This window comes from Pinus tabuliformis, chromosome 7 (assembly GCF_031772625.1).
Source record: "Pinus tabuliformis cultivar Carrire ecotype Pingquan chromosome 7, CPIR1, whole genome shotgun sequence".
Taxonomy (NCBI): domain Eukaryota; kingdom Viridiplantae; phylum Streptophyta; class Pinopsida; order Pinales; family Pinaceae; genus Pinus; species Pinus tabuliformis.
Genome location: NC_142293.1, coordinates 740,363,006 through 740,383,747, shown reverse-complemented (window position 1 = coordinate 740,383,747; position 20,742 = coordinate 740,363,006). Strand labels below are relative to the sequence as shown.

The window sequence follows — 20,742 nt, the reverse complement described above, 5'->3', positions numbered from 1 at the left end:
GCAGATTGGACAGTTGAGATATTTTCTCAACAACAATCTCTCAAAATAGAAATTGTTGGATCTCACAAATATTATATATGCTTTACAGTTGTGTGATTAATATGTAATAGAAAAATAATCACGTGTGATCACATCTATGATTTCTTTCTGATTTCACCCTCTACCTCAAGCATCACCAACAATAAAATGCAATTGATATCGAAGAAAATAATCACACCAATGTAGTGAAGCGAAGCAAGGACCACAAATCCTTGCAATTACTAGATCCATCTATCATGGCTGCAAATATGTTAAGGAGCGTTGTTGTTTTTGTTATTGTTGTTTACCTCATGCTTATGGTGAATGCAACGTCTGCCGTAGGCAAAGAAAAATACAAGAATAAATGGTACAAGTGATGCTATGGATATGGATATGATTGTCCTTCTAACTTTCCATATAACTATGACATGGATTACAAGACTTGCAAGATTGTTTTTCGTAAGTAATGTTATTCATTAGTATACCTAGTAGTATATTCTTTGTAATGTTGAATGAGATTATTAATATTAGTGGTGGTGAATGTGATGTAGCTTGCGACAAGCTTGGAGGCATGCGCTAGGATCCTAATTTCATTGGAGGGGATGGCATGATGTTCCATTTCCACAAAAAGAAAGACCATGATTTATGTCTCATTTCTGACTCCAATCTCCACATTAACGCTTATTTCATTGGAAAGAGAGGTGAAGGAATGAGTAGAGACTTCACGTGGGTGTAGTCCATTGGAGTGTTGTTGGATGATGGTTGAAAACTCTACTTGGGAACCAAAAAGGTGAGTACGTGGGGCAATTCAGTGGACTAGTTGACCATGGCATTGGATGGCCAAACCATAACTCATCCTCCTAGTGAGGGGGTTATGTGGGAAACTACCTCTGTACTTAATGTAACTTGTTCTGAAAACACCAATGAAGTGGTGCTTCAAGAAGTTGAAGATTAGCGCCCATGTGGTGCCCATTAGTGAAGAGGAGTCGCAAGTCCATAATTACAAAGTCATTGCTGGAAGAGATTGCTTCGCCCATCTGAAGCTAAGATTTAAGTTCTATTGATCTAATTAAGAAAATTAGTTTTGCTACGCTAAAATTCCTTTTCAGATTATCTTAAATATGCTTGAGGATTCATGTGATTTTTTTCAAGTTTAAACATGGTTTTTTTGAGTGTGTTTATGTAATTTTTATGTGAAAATTAACATAAACAAATGACTAAACAAAAAAAAAATGACAGAAATAAACATCACCATAAACAATATCACATCAACACATGATGAAGGAGTTCATCCCTCTTGGGCTACGTTTCTTTGGTCCAACTTCCAATGGCTTGGCCCTTTCTATTATGCTAAAAAGTGTGAATACATCAGTTTACAATGCTCATAATTCTTTGAAACCTATTCCAATTGCTCAAGAATGCCCAAAAATGCCCGTGTATCCTCTTTATACTCCTGATTTGGTAAAAAATTGAAGAAGTTGTGGCCTTTCCCAATATTCTACTAATCACACCGCAAATTACCCAAAATCCACCATCATCCTACAATTTCACCCGCAAAGTGTGCTAACAGAGTGACAATTTTGCCGAAAAACGGATGATATTGTTGGAAAATTAAAATGCCCGCTAACGCTTAAGTTCTAAAAATTGTGGTGTTATGAAACCAGCTCAAGAAAAGATAGCTCAACGCCTTAGTATTTAGCCTCTTCGAGGGGGCAACCTCCTTTACATTACATAAATGAACAATTCTTGGATGATACAAATGAAAAGACCTCCTTTCTATATATAGGAGTTTAAGGGGTCATAACATAATCAGAGTCGACATAACAATAATAATGTAAGGGCACAATAATAACAATAGTGGGCTTCTATGGGGCACAATAGTAACAATATGGGCACTACATGGGTACATCAATATAATAAGTGGGTTATACTAATAACAATAAGGGGTTACACTAGTAGTATAGGGGCCTAACATGTCCCTCTCCTTCAAAAAGTGTTGTCCTCAACGCTTGAGTAGTTCTTGATGCTTTTGTATAAAATTCTTGTCCTCCCATGTGGAATATTCAGCGGGTAAGTTCTTCCACTTGATGAGATACTCTGAAATTGATCGATTTCGTAGCTGTCGAATTCTTGTTTCTGTGACTGCTCCAGGTTCCAATATGATTTTTCCTTCCTCTTCAATTTCTGGCAATATTGTTTGAATTGGGATCTTTTGCAACTTTTGAATAAGTGGCCATACTTCTTCGTCCTTCTTCCATTCATCCCTTTCTTCGTTTATCCAATCTGGTTGGATAATATAAATAGCACAAAACAATGCTTCCACATCCTCATCCTTGAAGAGTCTTCCCATTCGGTAAGGTTGCCATTTTTTAAGTGCATGTAGTATTGCCAACATTTCCTTGTCATAAATAGCTTGCTTGAGATGTAGCAATAAAAATACCCAATCACCTACATCAAAACATTTTTCACTACGATGTTGATCTCCCTGTTGTTTCGTTTGATTTTGCACCGAAGTGGTGTTATCCTTTAAAAGTTGGAGAACTTGTTGTTGATGCTCGATGTGATCTTTCACTGCTTGAACCTTTTTCTTCTTGATATGTCCTTCTATCTCTAGAGTTTGAGGAGTGGTAATTTCTTCCAATCCTTTACAAGATATGGTCAGATTCATTTCTTGATGCTTGATGTGATCTTTCACTTCTTGAACATTTTTCTTCTTGATACGTCCATTTATCTTGATAGTTTGAGGAGTGGTAATTTCAAACAATGAATTACAAGATATGGTTGGATTCATTTCTTCTTTCTCAATGTGATCTTTCACTTCTTGCACCTTTTTCTTCTTGATATGTCCTTCTATCTTGAGAGTTTGAGGAGTGGTAATTCTTGCCAATGCTTTACAAGATATGGTTTGATTCATTTCTTCTTTCTCTGGGGTGGGGTCCTGGCGTATATCTTCTTCTTTTGATGTTTCTTGATCCTTTTCTTCCTCCTCTTCATATTCTATGTAAAATAATTTCTTCTCAGCACACTTATGACCTTTAGTGCATTTGCTATCACAATTGTAACAAAGCCCTTTTTCTCTTTTTTCTTCCAATTGTTGTGGTGTAACCCTTGTAGGTTGTGAGGGGTACGCTTCCTGGTTTCCATAATTTTTCTTTCCACTATGTCACAAAGCCCTTTTACTCTTTCCAATTGTTGTGGTGTTTCTCTAAAGAAGGTGTTGCTCTTTGTATCCTCATAATGTGCTATCATTTCCTCCGTGAAAATTGACCATGTAACAAGTTGTTTACGAGAACAAAGCCCTTCGTACCATAAAAATTGATCTGGTTCTAAATATGAAGATGCAATACATACATTTTGTAACAGTTGTACACCATGTAGATCAAAATATTTCTCCATCTGAAGTATCCAATTTACCGGATCCTTGCCATCAAACTTCCTCATCTTGCTTTTTCTTGATTTTAGGAGCTCGACCTTGAAACGACTGTAACTCTGTACTTTCAGATCTTTAAGTTCTGAAATTGTGATCTATAGTAGCCCTCTGTGTCCTCTTTCCAATGCCACCAGTCTGATCCAAATTGGATTTTCCAAGAAAGATTTATGCACAATCTCCCAAGATGACCTGATTATAGATCTTTCCAGAAGTGCGAAATTGTATGAAGTGCCACGTGTCACTATTTCGACCTTTGGATCTGAAAAATGCATACAAAAAACTACAGTCTATCCTCTGTCTGCACCTTCTTACGAAATTTCAATCCAATCCCCAAAGAGAAAGCTATGACAATTTTCGCCAGGTCACCTATTTGGAATGAAATTCAGGAGTCTGCAAAACGACCAACTTCCTAAAATCATATCTCCGCAAATGTAGCGCGAAATGCTCTGAAATTCGGAGCCGAGGTTCAACGTGATTTCTTCTCAAATGGGTTTTTTTTGCAACTTCTGAAACATCGCAGAAAAAAATTTATAGCGAAAATTCCACGATGACCAGTTTGGAGCAGCGAAACCCTAGAATCCAAAGCTCTGATACCAAATGTTATGAAACCAGCTCAAGAAAAGATAGAAAAGATAGATCAACGCCTTAGAATTCAGCCTCTTCAAGGGGGCAACCTCCTTTACATTACATAAATGAACAATTCTTAGATGATACGAATGAAAAGACCTCCTTTCTATATATAGGAGTCTAAGGGGTCATAACATAATCAGAGTCGACATAACAATAATAATGTAAGGGCACAATAATAACAATAGTGGGCTTCTATGGGGCACAATAGTAACAATATGGGCACTACATGGGTACATCAATATAATAAGTCGGTTATACTAATAACAATAAGGGGTTACACTAGTAGTATAGGGGCCTAACATGTGGCCACGTGGGGGGCCATGTGCCCAAGGCTAAGGCCAATGGCCCACCCCCATCGGTCGGGCCCCCACTCCTCCTCCATGGTGGTCGCTTGGCCCCATGGGCTGCCCCTCCTCCCAAACAATGTGACAACCTTTCATTAAATAGAATGCACAAACTATAAGGTTAAGCGACATGGTGTATGGTGTATTAGTGGAGACTTTGGATTAACGTTGGGAGATCATGGGTTTGACCCATGTTTCCTCTGCCCAAACAATAACAAAACTTTTGGTGGCCTCTTGGGCTGCCACGTGGTGGCCACCAGCTGAGCCACTTGTCAGCTATGGTTGGCCACTCCTTCAACCAATAAAAACAATAGAAATCTAAGCAATAATAATGTTCCACTTGTCACGATATCATTCACTGAGGATCCCATTGACCAAGTAAATGACCATATAACCTACCCAGTCAGTGCCACGTCAGCAGTACGGATTGCTGATTGGGCTATCCATTTTTTTGAAAATTTGTCTGTTTAGGAAAGTGAACATAACACATTTCTGGAGTCATACAGAGTCTGTTTCGCATTAAATGAGTTGCATCGAATTCAAGATGACAAGAACTACATGCTCGTCTAGGTTCCACACCAATCCAACAAATTTGAATTTTGAGTTTTTCTTTTTTTGCATCTGACCATTTGTCCCCACTAGAAGCCTTTTGGACCCCAAAAGATCACTTTTAGTTATCTAGTAGGTGATGGTACAATTCCCTCACCTTTCTAGTATCAATCCATTTGGCCTTTGAAGGATTTGTTCCCTTGAGCCCCACTCGAAGGTAATCCACATTCCCTCATTTTGAAGACCTTGTTCTTCTATCAAGAATGGTGTCTTGTTATAGTTCATCAAGGTATTCATGAGAAAAATCCTTAATGGAAGGAATTTGGACATTTTCTCCTTGGCCTTCTATAAAAGGAGGCTCATACAACCTTAAGTTCTTAACATTAACAACAACATAAATTTGCATATATGAAGGCAAATCCAACCTAAAGGCATTGTTACCAATCTTTTCCAAAATTCTGAATGGGCCATATCTAATTGGTTTCAATTTTTTACCTTCTCCTTGGAGCCTCTCTTTTCTAATGTGAAGCCAAACTTCATCACCGACTTAGAACTTGTCATCTACATGATGCTTGTCGTGCCTTGCTTTGTACTTGTCTTGGCTCTTTTCAAGCTATTCTTGAACTCTTTGGTGTAACAATTGGATTTGTTCAATGAAACTTCTTAGTTTGTCTATGTCACTATGACCATCAATAGCAACATATTTTCCAAAAATGAAATCCAAAGGAGACTTAGGCAAGTATCCAAAACATGCCTCAAATGGCGATGTTTGAGTTGAAGAGTGCTTGGTCTGATTGTAAGCATGTTGAAATAGTGAAAATGTTCATGCCACAACTTAGGATGAAATGTTGTATTCTTTTCCAATTTGGTGTCTATGAATCCCCACAATCTTCACGAAAAATTCCCAACAAAGTGAGAATCTGGATAACTAACAATGGATGCGGGCAATCCAAAATGCATCCATACATTCTGAAAGAATAATTGAGCAGTTTGTTCAGCTGTAACTTGCCTTTTACATGGCATCAAAATACACATTTTGTTGAACCTATCCACAACTATATACAAATAATCATGAACTCTTTTTGATAATGGAAGACCTCCTACAAAATCCATAAAAGCACTCTCCCATGGTCATGAAGGAATCAAAAGTGGTGTGTACAATCCTAACTTCCTATTTATAGGCTTATTGACTGCACATAATGAACATCCTTTAATAAAACGTGACACACTTTCAAGCATACGAGGCGAATAACAATACCTCTGTAGATTTGCCACCATCTTACTTACACTAAAATGACTAGCAATAAGAGAAGTATGTGCCTCTCTTATGATGTTGACTCTTTCTCCCTATGTAATACAAAGCTTGCCAAGATGGTACAAAAAGTTATCATGCAAATGATAATCCAATTCCTCTACTTGGTTACCTTGACTCAAGATTGCATAAACATCCTGAAAGTCATTGTCTAATGCATATTGATCAATATAACTTTCATGGAAAACAGAATTATGCTTGAGTAAAGTAGCTACACTAATAATAGGCCTAGAAAGCATATCAACAACTTTATTGTAGATACCTTTCTTATAACTGATTACCAAGTGGAAATTTTGAAGAAAACCCATCCATCGGAAATGCCTTGATTGCTACAACTTTGATTGGTATTGCAAGTATTGCAATGGTTGATGATTAGTGTGAATGATTGTTTCCTTACCCATCAAGTAGTGTTTCCATTTTTTCACACTTTGCACCAATGCATACAATTCCTTGTCATATGTAGGATAATTAATCACTACACCATTGGAACTTTCCGAATGAAAACATAGGCTTACCATGTTGCATGAGGACTGCACCCATGGCATAGTCACTAGCATCAGTCTGAATCTCAAATGACTGTCTCAAGTCTAGAAGTGAAAGTACTGGAACTGAACTGATCTTTTCCTTCAATGTATTAAAGGCCTTTTTCTATTTGCCTCCCCACCGGAAAACCTTTTTCACACTTGTCAATGCATGCAAAGGAGTTGCTATAGAAGAAAAGTTAGCAATGAATTTCCTCCAATATTGGGTTGCTCCCAAACAACTTCTTCCTCAGTAACTGTCTTGGACCTTGGCCAATTCAAAATGACATCAACCCTAGAGGGATATATTTTTAACTCACCTCCTCAAACAATATGACCCAAGTAAAATAAAGAAGTTTTTCCAAACTCACACTTTGACATCTTTAGATACAATTGTTCTTTCTTTAAGACATCAAGTACTCTTCTCACATGCATGACATTTTCATCACGAGATTTATTGAAAATTAAGATGTCATCTAAGTAGACTATAACAAACTCATCAAGAAATTGCCTCAACACATCATTCATCGCACGCATGAAGGTAGCAGGAGCATTACATAAACCAAAAGGCATAACTAGCCATTCAAACAAACCTTGTTTAGTTTTGAATGTTGTCTTCTAAATGTCTCCTTGAGCAGCTCTAATTTGATGGTAGCCACTCCTTAAGTCCAACTTAGTAAAATACTTTACATCTTTCAATTGATCAAGTAAATAATCTATTATAGGCAGTGGGTAACAGTTCTTTACCGTAATCTTGTTCAATGCATGGAAGTCCACACACGTGCCATGTTCCATCCTTCTTTGGCACCAAAACAATAGGTGAAATACATGGCGATGAAGATGGCATAATGATCCCTTTATCCAACAAATGTTAATTTTTCTTTTTAATTTCTGCACTTTCCATCACTGACATCGTGTACATGCCAATGTTAGGAAGAGGACTATCTTGCTGCAACTATATCTAATGTTGGATTCCTCTCTTGGGAGGCAATCCTTTTGGTTCCTGAAACATATCATCATATTGGTTAACTACATCAACCAATTCATATTTCAATCTTGAATCAAAACCTTTAAAAGCTTCATTATCAACATCATTATTGGGTTTTATCATTAGAAGCACAAAATTCTTACTTGAATTCTCTAGTATTTTCATCTGCCCTGCATTAACAAGTGAAAGATTTAGTTTCTTGCTATGAGCTCTCATAATATATTCTACTCCATCTTTGAACAAATGGTATTTGTTTTCATGTATATGGAAGATAGATTTTCTGTCATAGAGATACAGATTGCCCAAAACTATACCACATATGTCTAATGGAACAACATCAAGTTCCACTTCATCTATGAAATTTGCAGTAATGACGAATTTTAGTTTACACTTTCTAGTTACCTGCAATTGTGCATTGTCACACACCCATCCAAGTGGATATGGTTTATGATGTGGAATGGTTTCCAAGTTTAAAATTTTGACAATGTTTTCATAGATAAGATTGGCTTGAGAGCCACTATCGAAAAGTGTATCAATTTTGCTATGTTTTGAGATCACCCTTATGTGAAAAATTGATATCCTCTTCTTTCCGTTGGGAGTTTCATTTTGTGAATTTGAAGTACTAGTGCTAGCAATGGATTCTTTTCCTTTCATACCCATGGCTGTAATTTTAGTTTCATCACCCGAATCAGATCCCAAATCCTGTTGAGTGGTTGCAGTTGTCTTTTGTTTTCCCTTGTTGTTGAATTTCTTTGGTTTCATTTTGGGATGAAGCTTCCAACAATGAGATTCATCGTGACCCTCTTTGGAACAATGTTTGCATGTTAATTTCTCTCCTTCCTTCTTGATAGATGCATTTTTCTTTCCCTTCCCTTTGAAACCCTTTTCTTTTCCTTTACCCTTAAATGGCTTTTTACTACCCTCTTCTGGAGTGTTTTTCCCTCTTGCCTCAAGATGAGTGGCTTGCACACACACCTCATCTATATTATTGGGATTAAACATTAGGATAGTATGCCTAAGGTAACTGTGTAAATGCCCTATGTACTTCAGCAACATGTCTTGTGATTTCAAGTCTACACCTAACATTAGAGACATTTTTCTAAATTCTTGGGTGTAATCTTTCACATTTTGACCTTTAAGTTGTCTAAAGTTATGTCAATTCATGATGGCTAAGCTAGAGGGTAGAATTTTCTTTTAATTGTAGCAATGAAATCAAACCAAGAAAGTGAGATCTTACCATGTTTTTTTTATCTCCTCTTGTGTCTTTGATTCCCACTACACTAATGTTGCACCCTCCATCCTCAAGGAAGCTAACTGAATCTTTATGTCATCCCCTTGAAGGTTTTGAATTCTGTAATAGACCTCCAACTAATAAACCCAATTGTCAAGCTTCTCTGCATTCACTTCACCATTATACACGGGTAGTTCAAATTTAACATCAAGTTTTAGTAAGGGTGATTTACCAGTTCCTTTTGAGGTATGTTAATGAGTATGAGTAAGGGTTGTGTTAGTGGAAGAGGGTGAAGAAGCCTGTGAAGAAGAAGATGAAGAAGATGGTGGAGAGGGTGGAGGTTTACCTCCATTGCCATTACCTCCTCCTCTTGAAGAACCTTATCCTTTGGGAGGTTTTGAGCTTTCACCTTGCAATCTAGTATTCATCTCTTCATAGAGGACCTTCACCATCTCTATCATATCAAAGAAATCCTTCCTGAAGACCTTCTCATCCTCTTTCATTGTAGGCTCTCGTTCATGAGACATGCTCACTGGAGTCTCAACTGCAACTTGAGGAAGAACTGGTGTTTGATATTGTGGTAACCTTGCCCTTCTTCCCTTTGACCCAAATTCAAGGCTTTCAATTGGTTTCCCTTCTCCTCTTTTGAGTTTTAACCTTGTAAGCATGACATAAACTTGAAAAATAGTTAAATCCTTCTTGAACAAATAAAACCAAGAGCTCTGATACCAAACTTGATTTGATTAAGAAAATTAGTTTTGTTGTGCTCAAATTGCTTTTCAGATTATCTTAAATATGCTTGAGGATTCATGTGATTGTTTTCAAGTTTAAACATGGGTTTTTGAGTGTTTTTATGTAATTTTTATGTGCAAATTAACATAAACAAATGATTGAACAACAAAAAATGACAGACATAAACATCACCATAAAAGGTATCACAATAGCACATGATGAAGGAGTTCACCCCTCCTGGGCTACGTCTCCTTGGTCTAGCTTCCAATGGATTGACCCTCTCTATTATGCTAAAAAATATGAATACATCAGTTTACAATGCTCAGAATGCTTTGAAACCTATTCCAATGGCTCCAAAATTCCCAAACTTCCTGTGTAGCCTCTTTCTACTCCTAATTTGGTAAAAAATTGAAGAAGTTATGGCCTTTACCGATATTTTTCTAATCACTCCATAAATTCCCCAAAATCCAGCATCATCCTACAATTTGGCCCGCAAAGCGCGCTAACAGAGTGACAATTTCATCAAAAATTGGGTGAAATTGTCAGACAGTTAAAATGCCCGCTAACGCTTAAGTTCCGAAAACTATGGCCACGTGCCCAAAGTTAAGGCCAATGGCTTACCCCCGCCGGTCGGGCACCCACTCCTCCTCCGTGGTGGTCATGTGCACGACATATAACTAAGGGTTGGCTCCATGGGATGACCCTCCCCCCAAACAACATGACAACCTTTCATTAAATAGAATGCACAAACTATAAGGTTAAGCGACATGGTGTATGGTGTATTGGCGAAGACTTTGGATTAGCATTGGGAGGTGGCAGGTTCGACCCCCGCTGCCTCCGCTTAGACTATAACAAAACTTTTGGTGGCCTCCCAGGCTGCCACGTGGCGGCCTCCAGCTGGTTGACCACTCCTTCAACCAATCAAAACCATAGAAATCTGACCAATAAGAATGTGCCACTTGGAATGATATCATTCGTCGAGGAGCCTGTTGACCAATTCAACAACCATATAACCTGCCCAGTCAGTGCCACATTAGCAGTACGGACTGCTGACTAGGTTGTCCATTTTTTTGAAAATTCGCCTATTTGGGAAAGTGAATAGAATTCATTTATGGAGTCATACAAAGACCGTTTCACTCGAAATGAGTTGCGCCACATTCAGGATGACGAGCACTACACGATCATCCAAGTTCCACACCAATCCAATAACTTTGAATTTTGAGCTTTTTCTTTGCACTTGATCATCTACTCCCTCAGTCCCAATGTGAGCGGTGTGCTTGGACAGACATATGGAGCAAAATATAGGAGCCCGGTGAAGATGGGTGTGGTGGTGCCCATCATGGGAGGGGAATCCAATTATGTGACTTCCAGTCTCTTCACGCTAGACTGCAAAGTTTCTTACTTCGCCTCCTCTTATGGCGATCAATATGTCATCACTAGTGCACTTGATTGCAAAAAAGGGGTCATGGTCGTGGGACCATCTTCTGTAGGTAGATGAATGAGTGTGATAGTAATGATGAGGATTAGGAGTGTGTTCCCCTTCACCATGAATAATTCGTAATTCCATGGTGTAGCCAAAATTATTGATAATATGATAGTTGTTACATCACGTCATCCTAGGATGATTTTCAAGATGTTACGTCATAAGAAAATAGTTTTATCTATATTACGTTATAACAAGTCACCATGTAAGTACATATATTTCTACAAATAAATATGTATGTGCATCTCTTTCTTGAACAACAGTCCTACATGTAATGTGTCCTTTGCCCTTTTTTCGACCAAGAAAAACCAAACTAATTTATATTAATAAAGGTTGTTTACATAGAAGATCTATTTTCCACAAATAACTAAAAGATAAAACTGAAGCACACACATTCTAACTTCATTTTACATCCAAAAGTCCATAGACAGCCTCCCCATGTTACAATTTATCTTTTCAATATACAAATTCAGACCCTATATCGGGTCAATGCCTAACGATACGCTCTAGTGTGGAAAGGAAACTTTATTAGATAACAATAACAAATCTAACAGAAGCCAACCCAAAGATCCATTTGTAAAACACACAAATTGGAAGCCAAAATCAAATGTATACTGATCTCTACCAATGATGTACAATGTGTACATATTAATACATATAGGAAATAGTTGAATTAGTTTCTGGGTCTTCTTGGACTTCAATAACTACTCAAACTTACCCAATCTTTAACCCTGAGGATTAGCTATCTAAAATTCTCTCCTTAATCCGAAGGGATGTAGCAAAGTCCAAGAATGAGAGCTCAAAATGAAAAAATGAATCTCAACCAAGAGTTGAATGTCTCTCAAGAAATGGTTTGTAAGGATGACCAAAAACCAATATGGGAGAACTCAAGGTCTCAACCAACACCATCTCTAGAACCTTCATAGAAGTTCTCAGAACAACAAAAAATGTGGTTTTAAGGTGATGAAAAACTCTAGAACTATCATATTAGTTACTCAAAAAAATATAAGTATGGAAGTGCTTGTTTAATAACTTAATCAACTCAACTCTAACTCAAGCTTGCTTGACATCTCAAACAAACTTGACATCTCGAACTAGAACCTGTAGTAGACCATCAACAATTCCCCCCTTGTTGGATACAGGGTGAGAAGTATTGTTCATTACTACAAGGTTGGTCATCACTCTCAAACATATTCTTCGGTATGACCTGTAAATATTCTTTGTTGTTTTCGTCCAATCCAAGAAGCTACCCATCCAAAATTTAACTACTCTCTTGCAGTAGTCTTCTTTCTGGAACATCTATTTGTATGGTGATTGTGCTTTCCACAATTCTCATATGGGTGAAGATCAAACATTTATATTTCACATGTACAACTCTATTACACTGTTAGCATCTATCAACAACTTGTTTTGGAACAACACCATCTGGAAATCGAGCACTTCAGAATTGTATAGGTTTAGAAAAATATGGAATGTGAAAAGATACATCCAGTACATTATATCCCAAACCAGTTTTGTGTTTATTATGAGTAATCTCTTCCCACGGTCTTATAAATTTTTTGGTAATGACAGGCTTCACATTTGTATGCAAATGACTCTCGCATACACTTGCCTGAACATAAATTTCCGTTGCACCCAAATTTTCATTTGAAATCAATTCATTACTATGATAATTCTGATGACTAGGCTCAAATAAACTGTTGTTATGAACAAGAATAGGTTCATAATTTATTTTGTAATTCATGTAGTTCATCTTGCTGAAATTGAGACTCTAGCTCCAAGAATTCAATTTTGTTTTTAACATTTTTCAAACATGTTTGGATGTCAAAGAGTGTGTCCTTGATGACTTGGACACAATTATGAATAGTAGACGAGATTAAATTGTTCAATAATTGTAACGAATCACCGATTTTGTCCATTTTCTCTGGCAATCAATTTTGAAAAACGAGGTGTCGGCTACCACTGAAAATGCACCCAATATAGATGAATTTACAATTATTTAACCGGGTGTTAGATTCAACCAAAAATGCACTTCTTTACAACATAATTTCAACAAAAAATCTATTAGATTGTTGTGAACAAAATGTCGTCTTCTTGTGACAACTTCTAGAAAAATATCTTCCAAAATTGTCTTCACAAATATTTGAACTTGTGACCTTGTGATATTTAACATACCAAATGAGCTCTTCTAACCACAATTCCTTTTCTTTCCTTGATTTTATACTCAAAATTTTTATAATTTAAACTTCACTTGACATACACATGAACTCACATAGTCATATACTAAGCAACCAAAATATTCTTCAAACAAATCTTTTTGAAATTTTTAAATATGTGAAGTACTCCTCTAAAAGAAAATATAGATCCCTTTCTCCTTTTGTTTTAAATAAAAATTGGCACAACCATGTTGTTTTCTTTAATACTCCACAACAACCATAAGATTTTAGAAACATTCTTTTAACACAACGCAAAACTTAGCATTAAAAATAACAACGAAGTATACCCATTTTCTCCTTTTGTTTGAATAATTCAGTCAGCAACACACACAACAAGGAGTCAAAGACAGGCTCGTTCTGGTGCAATAGGTCAACTAAGAATCTCCCCCAACATCTCCTACCCAATGCTCTGGATGGCCACAAAACTAGTGGCACAATTAATAGGGTGGATGAACTACCCGCTCTAATACCACTGTAAAACACACAAACTGGAAACCAGAATCAAATGTAATTTGATCTCTATCAATGATGTACAATGTGTACATATTAATACATACATGAAATAGTTGAATTAGTTTCTGGGTCTTCTTGGACTCCAATAACTACTCAAACTAACCCAATCTTTAACTCTGAGGATTAGCTATCTAACACCATTGGACGAACCATAGTGGCATTAATACCAACATATAAAACCAAAACCATTGTGGCTGAACCATAGTGACAATATCATATATCAGGATAGAAAAAAAGCACAAAAAATGTTCTATCGACAATGCTAGTAGTGTCTATGTATGTCTAGAAAAAAAGTGCAAAAAGGGTTCTATCAACAATGCTAGTAGTGTCTATGTATGTCCCATTAATTCTTCAAATCAAGGTGTCCACATCGCTATAATGGTCATATCCATTACTTGTACACCCACCCCATCATCGACACAACCAACAAAATAAGACCAGATCACCTAAATCCAACAAAAATAAGACCAAATCACCTCAATTAGCACGACTATGTCAATGGGATTTTTCTGAATCCCTGAAATGTGAAATTTTAGGAGTTGTATAAAATTTTACCGAAATTATAATTGCACCCATCCTATATTTGTTCTAGATAGAGAGAAGAATGGAAGGGCTCTAATCTCCTGGAGGAAAATTGTAATGCAAAAATGTTAAAGGAGGATAGGGACAAGAATATCCTCATGTTCTCAAAGGAACTTGTTGCAAAAAAAAGTTTGGAGGCTACTACAATGTGCTAGGGTACTTCAATGTGCAATGCGATAGGCTATGGGTGTAGGTCATAAAGGAAAAACACCTAGCTCCAAACCTGATTGAGAATTGGGTAAGACCCTCATCACAAGATTGTTTATTATCTATACCATTTAGAAAGAAACCACTTCATATTTTTCTAGATTTGAAACTAATTGGTATGGCATGTTGGAAAGGGAGGAAATATTTAAGTAGGATTTGACCTATAAATTAGAATCAAAGATTTCTACAAATTCCAACTTCCCTCATACAACAACTTAGGTTTATAGACTACCACACTCTAAATAATATAGGAAGGGGACCCTTTGTAACCAGTCAACACCAATAATGACTCACTTGGAGGATTTAGGTCTTAAGGAGGAATATGGATATAGTTGGGAGGCATATATTAATACCTTAAAAAGTGCTTTATGAAACTTAGTGAAGAGGAAGACAACCTTATTTATCTCTTTTAATCCCTTTGGGTGTTATGAACCAAAGTTTGTTTTTAAGGCTCTTGCATTAGAAGGAAATGAGAACCCATCCATTTAGTGGTGGAAGTTAATTTTTAAGTTGAGATGTTATGTTAAATCTAAAATATTTATGAACCTCATTCTTAATAATAGGGCCTTAACTTATGGAATTTTATAGAAATAAAGATTTGAAGTACCTAGTAGATGTTGTCTCTGAAAACTTGATATAAAATCCAATTTTCATTTCATCATTTCTTGTTCATATTTGAAACAAGTTTGGAAAGAGAGAGAATAATTAACAAGTCTTCATATTATTTAGAAAGTGTACACCATTGAATAAGCTTTCAGACAATCATGTCAAAATAATGAAACAAGGAAGTACAAGGCCCTCCCTCTCATTTAGGCTTGGAGAATCTAGCTAGCCAAAAATATTCAACTTTTTGAGGGTGTGGACAACCTTCCTCTTAAATGTATCACTCAAATCCTTAACATAATGTGTGCTTTCCCCTGAATTTCAATTTATCTCCTCACAACAAGGAACATAAGAACTCATAAATAAAGAAATCCCCTCGGCTTTCTTTGGTAGAGCCCTATAGGATAATCTTGCTAGAAGTGGGATGAGGGACCTCCTTCAAATATAGAATTTTGTCATACATTAAACAATTTCTATGAACTTACAACTCTTCACCTAGTTATTGTGATGGATTAGGAAGGAGTTACCTAATTCAAAATTTTGGACATTTAGTTCTAATCATTGAATGGATGAAAGGAGACTTCCTCTCGAGGAAGTTCACCCTATAACCATTTTTTATTAACATCATGAATATGCAATCAACATTCAATCATCTTTTTTTTGTTCACATTTAGGGACAACAAGAAAAAAATAAACATATATGCTTTTCAAAGAAAAAATAGAGTTGCAAGCAGGCACTTGGGAAATCCTTGAATCAACTTAGAGACAATTCTCTTCTTATGTTCATGAAACCCGATTTTATTTTAAGGACCATGGTCTTTAAAAGTGTGAAAAAATGTTTTTTTTTTAATTACCACACACACATTTCTATTTATTTGAGAAATACACAAATTGATTTTTTCATGTTGTTTTTTGAGTAATGAATGGTTTTATGTAAAGAATACAAACTAATACTAAAATGTTAATCATCCATAAAGCTTTATTCTTACTCATTTATATTCAATTTTTTTTTTTTTTTTAAATCTTTTATATTTGACCTCATAAAATAGTTTGAAATATTTCGCTCTATTTTTAATTAGAGGGATCAAATTTCTTGAGATGCAAATCTCTTTTTCACTCAAAACTTGAGGAATGGTTTGCACCTAAAGAGATTTGATTTCTCTTTAATCTTGGTAGATTTGTGGTTAAGATGATTATATGATGGTTTTGAGCAAAACACTAATAACATATTTTAACTATAAGAATTTTTTTTAATTCACTAATTTAATACAACATATACATAGTTCAGATTGAAATATTTTATTTATGATTCACATTATCCTTATTCAAATGCTGATATATGCATCTTAATATTTAAAAGTAAAAAAACATGTTTCCATAGGATATACACTAAAATATTTTAGTCAACTTGCATATTGAAATATTTGACTTATAAACGGTATTAATTTTTTTTGTTATTAATATTTTTAAAATATTATATATCAAATCCTTTTTAGTGTAAATTACTTTATTTTTCTCCATATATAGTTGATATGAAATTATGCTATTTAATATGGACATTAAAATGGTTTATTTATGATTAACACTATTTTTTGTTATTAATATATATATTTTTAAAATATTACATGTCAACTCAACATAAAATGAATTACACATCATACAATATCAATAATATTATTTTTATATGTCATCTGTCAACTCCATATTTAGTAGTAAAAGAATTAAATATCTCTCTTATAACTAACCTATATCCATCTTGATTTATCAAGCGTCAAGAGGGATCAAATCTCTCTAGGTGCAAACCTCTTTTTTGAATGCAGTGGTTTGAGGAAAGGTGCAAACCTCTCTTTTTAGTGTAGTGCCTTGAGAAAAGGTTTGCACCTCTAAAGATTTGATCCATTTCCGAACTTCATACATCCGGAGTTAAAATGGATCTAGGTTGGTGAAATGAGAGATGGTTTTTGGACATGTGCTATTAGCCCATGGTATTGTAGCAAAATATATTTACAAGTTAATAATATCCATGATAAAGTGGGGATGAATATCTATGGTTAAAAATCTTGTTATATTGTAAATATTATGTTTTCATGTGCTTATTATTAATGAAATTTAAATATAGTTACAAAATTATTATTTAAATTTCTATGGTACAATGGATCTCGAGTTAAAATGGATCTAGGTTGGTTTATATATATATATATATATGATGGTGAAATGAGAGATGGTTTGTGGACATGTGATATTAGCCCATGGTATTGTAACAAAGTCTATTTACAAATTAATAATATCCATGATAAAGTGAGGATGAATATCTATGGTTAAAAATCTTGAAATATTGTAAGTATTATGTTTTTATGTGCTTATTATTAATGAAATTTAAATATAATTACAAAATTATTATGCTTTTCCAGGCTAACTCTTCGTAATTTCATTGCCCCTTAGATGGCCTCCACCTAGTATTAACAGCGTAAGGCGGCCTTTGGAAAATTTCTTAACCTAATTTCTTAATTAACATGATAATATACCCATCAAAGGACGAGGGCTTGATGTAACATAGCCTGTTGCTGGAAGCATGGATGCTCATGAGCTCAGAGGTGAGTGGAGAGCTTGGCATCCAGGTACCGTGAGCTCATCCCCCAACGGTCCAAATGAAATAATAGAGGCAAAGTGGGAGCTTGCTGATGAGAGACATAGACTTACAAATAGGCAGAGATGTTGCACTGATGCGGCTGCTATAATAAATACGGGTATATAGTGGATATTTTTATTGCAATTATTATTTTTTCTTGGAAAAGTCTTAGTTGTCATAAATGAAGCCAAGGAGGCCACCCTCCTAGCCTTGGACTAATGCAAGAGCGCATGATCTTTATGAATCATAGGTTCAGATGTTTTTAGAAGTAACTAGGCATCCCTCCTGATCCCAAGAATAACAAGGAACGCATTCTAACTAAAGCCACTTATTTCAATAAATCTAGTGAAAAGTATTTATTCTAAAAAGTCCGGTACTTTTTCATTGTTAATTAAGAAGGAACCTAAAAGCATTGTCGACTTGTTTAATATTTTTATGTTTTAGATTAAAAATAAAAACTCTCTATCAAAAGATGAAATTCTATATTTGATTTCATATTGCATGCATATAGTTCTTTATTGTCAAAGAATATAAAACTTTGTTATAATTAACCCAAAAAAAACCATAATTAACTCCCCACTATTACCGAAAAAGAAAAAGAAAAATTAAAATTTCCATATCACACCATTAGTTTATTTGTTGTTTTCGATGAAGAAGGGACTAATGTTTCCAAAAGGCAATATCGTATAGAGCAAAGCCACACTTCATGGCCATGGAAGCGGAGGGTTCCAATTCCAATCCAAAAGCGAATAAACCAGATAATTTTACCTGATTCATCCATTGCAGATTTAAGTTATGAGCTGTGCACATGCTTGCATGCATCTATACAGATAGATATATTATAATACATTAACGTGACGCTGAAGTAGTGGAACAAATATTTGATTCCACCCGCTACCTCAAGCCGAACCAGCTATAAAATGCAATTGACATCGAAGAAGATCATCACAGCAGCGCAGTGAAGCGACGCAAGGACCTTCTTCAATCGATCGATCATGGCTGCAAATAAGTTAATGACTGTTGTTGCTATTGCCATTTGCTTGATGGTCATGGTGAACGCAGTGTCTGCAGCAGGCAAAGCAAAATGCACGGATAAATCGTACAATAGATGCTATGGATATGAATATGATTGCCCTGCTCAATGTCCATAGAACTGCCACATGGACTGCAAGACCTGCAAGACTGTTTGTCGTAAGTAATATTATCGACCAATTTTAGCATACCTAGTATATTCTCTTTAATGTTGAATGAGATTATTAATATTGGTAGTGGTGAATGTGATGCAGCCTGCGATAAGCCTGGAGGTGTGTGCCAGGATCCTCGCTTCATTGGAGGGGACGGCATCATGTTCTATTTCCATGGGAAGAAAGACCACGATTTCTGTCTCATTGCCGACTCCAATCTCCACATCAACGCTCATTTCATTGGCAAGAGAGGCCAGGGAATGGGTAGACACTTCACATGGGTGCAGTCCATTGGAGTGCTGTTGGATGATGGTCGGCAGCTCTACTTGGGCGCCAAAAAGGTTAGTACGTGGGACAACTCAGTGGACCAGCTCACCATGGCCTTGGATGGCCAACCCATAACTCTTCCTCCAGGTGAGGGGGCTACGTGGGCAACTGCCTCTGGACTTAATGTAACTCGTTCCGACAACGCCAATGCTGTGGTGGTTCAAGTGGAGGACAAAGTAAAGATTAGCGCTCGAGTAGTGCCCATCAGTGAAGAGGAATCGCGAGTCCATAAGTACGGGATCGTTGCTGGCGAGGACTGCTTCGCCCATCTGGAGCTGAGCTTCAAGTTCTATTCTCTGAGCCCCAGTGTGAACGGTGTGCTTGGACAGACATATGGGGCAGAATACCGAAGCCCTGTGAAGATGGGGGTGGCCATGCCCGTCATGGGAGGGGAATCCAATTATGCAACTTCTGGTCTCTTTGCGGCAGACTGCAAAGTTGCCCGCTTCGCCTCCTCTTCTGATGATCAGTATGCCACCACCAGTGCACTCGACTGCACCAGCGGGCGCGGCGATGGTCGTGGGATCGTCTGTCGCAGGTAGATGAATGGTTGGAATGTGTTCTCCGTTAGAGCATGAATAACTCGGAATCCCGTGTTGAAGCCAATAATGTTGTTCTTATTATGATTGTTACATCACTCCATCATAATAACGGAGTAAAGTTGTTGGTTTAATGGATAACTGTGTAACCAAATATATTATTATTATTCCCAATAAATATGGCTGTAGTATAGCTCTTCTTCTTCTACTTGTACTCCGTACTTATATCCAGAAGAACTCTCAATGGCAGAAACTCCAGTTCTCAATTATTTCAATGCATGTGTTCCAACATTCCCACATGTTTTTTTAGAATAGTTTATGGAGGTTGAGGAATTGTTTGGAAGATTAAAAGTGATGGAAATTCTGGTAAAAAAATATAAATTTTTTTGTAGATACAGTGTTTGAATCATGTTTTTAATGATGGAAATAAATTCAGGGTCATCAAAAATATCTAAAGCACCTAAAATTATAAATTTTGACAGTTTTTACTTAGATTTACAAAAAGCCCTTCTTTGATTTTTTCAAAATATAACCAAAATTTCCATGACTTTCAAGACCAAAAAAAACATAATTTTTAAAGTTGTAGAGTTTGTAATATAAATCTTTCCCAATATAACCAAAATTTCCATGACTTTCAAGACGAAAAAAACATAATTTTTAAAGTTGTAGAGTTTGTGATATAAATCTTTCCCCTGGTTGAGCTC

General features: G+C 36.2%; 2 pseudogenes; both read left to right on the top strand.

Moving 5' to 3' along the window:
* The first annotated feature begins 275 nt into the window (after positions 1–275).
* LOC149249659 (uncharacterized) lies at positions 276–11,253 on the top strand (annotated as a pseudogene).
* A 7,730-nt stretch (positions 11,254–18,983) lies between these two features.
* On the top strand, positions 18,984–20,041 carry LOC149249658 (uncharacterized; annotated as a pseudogene).
* The last annotated feature ends 701 nt before the right edge of the window (positions 20,042–20,742 follow it).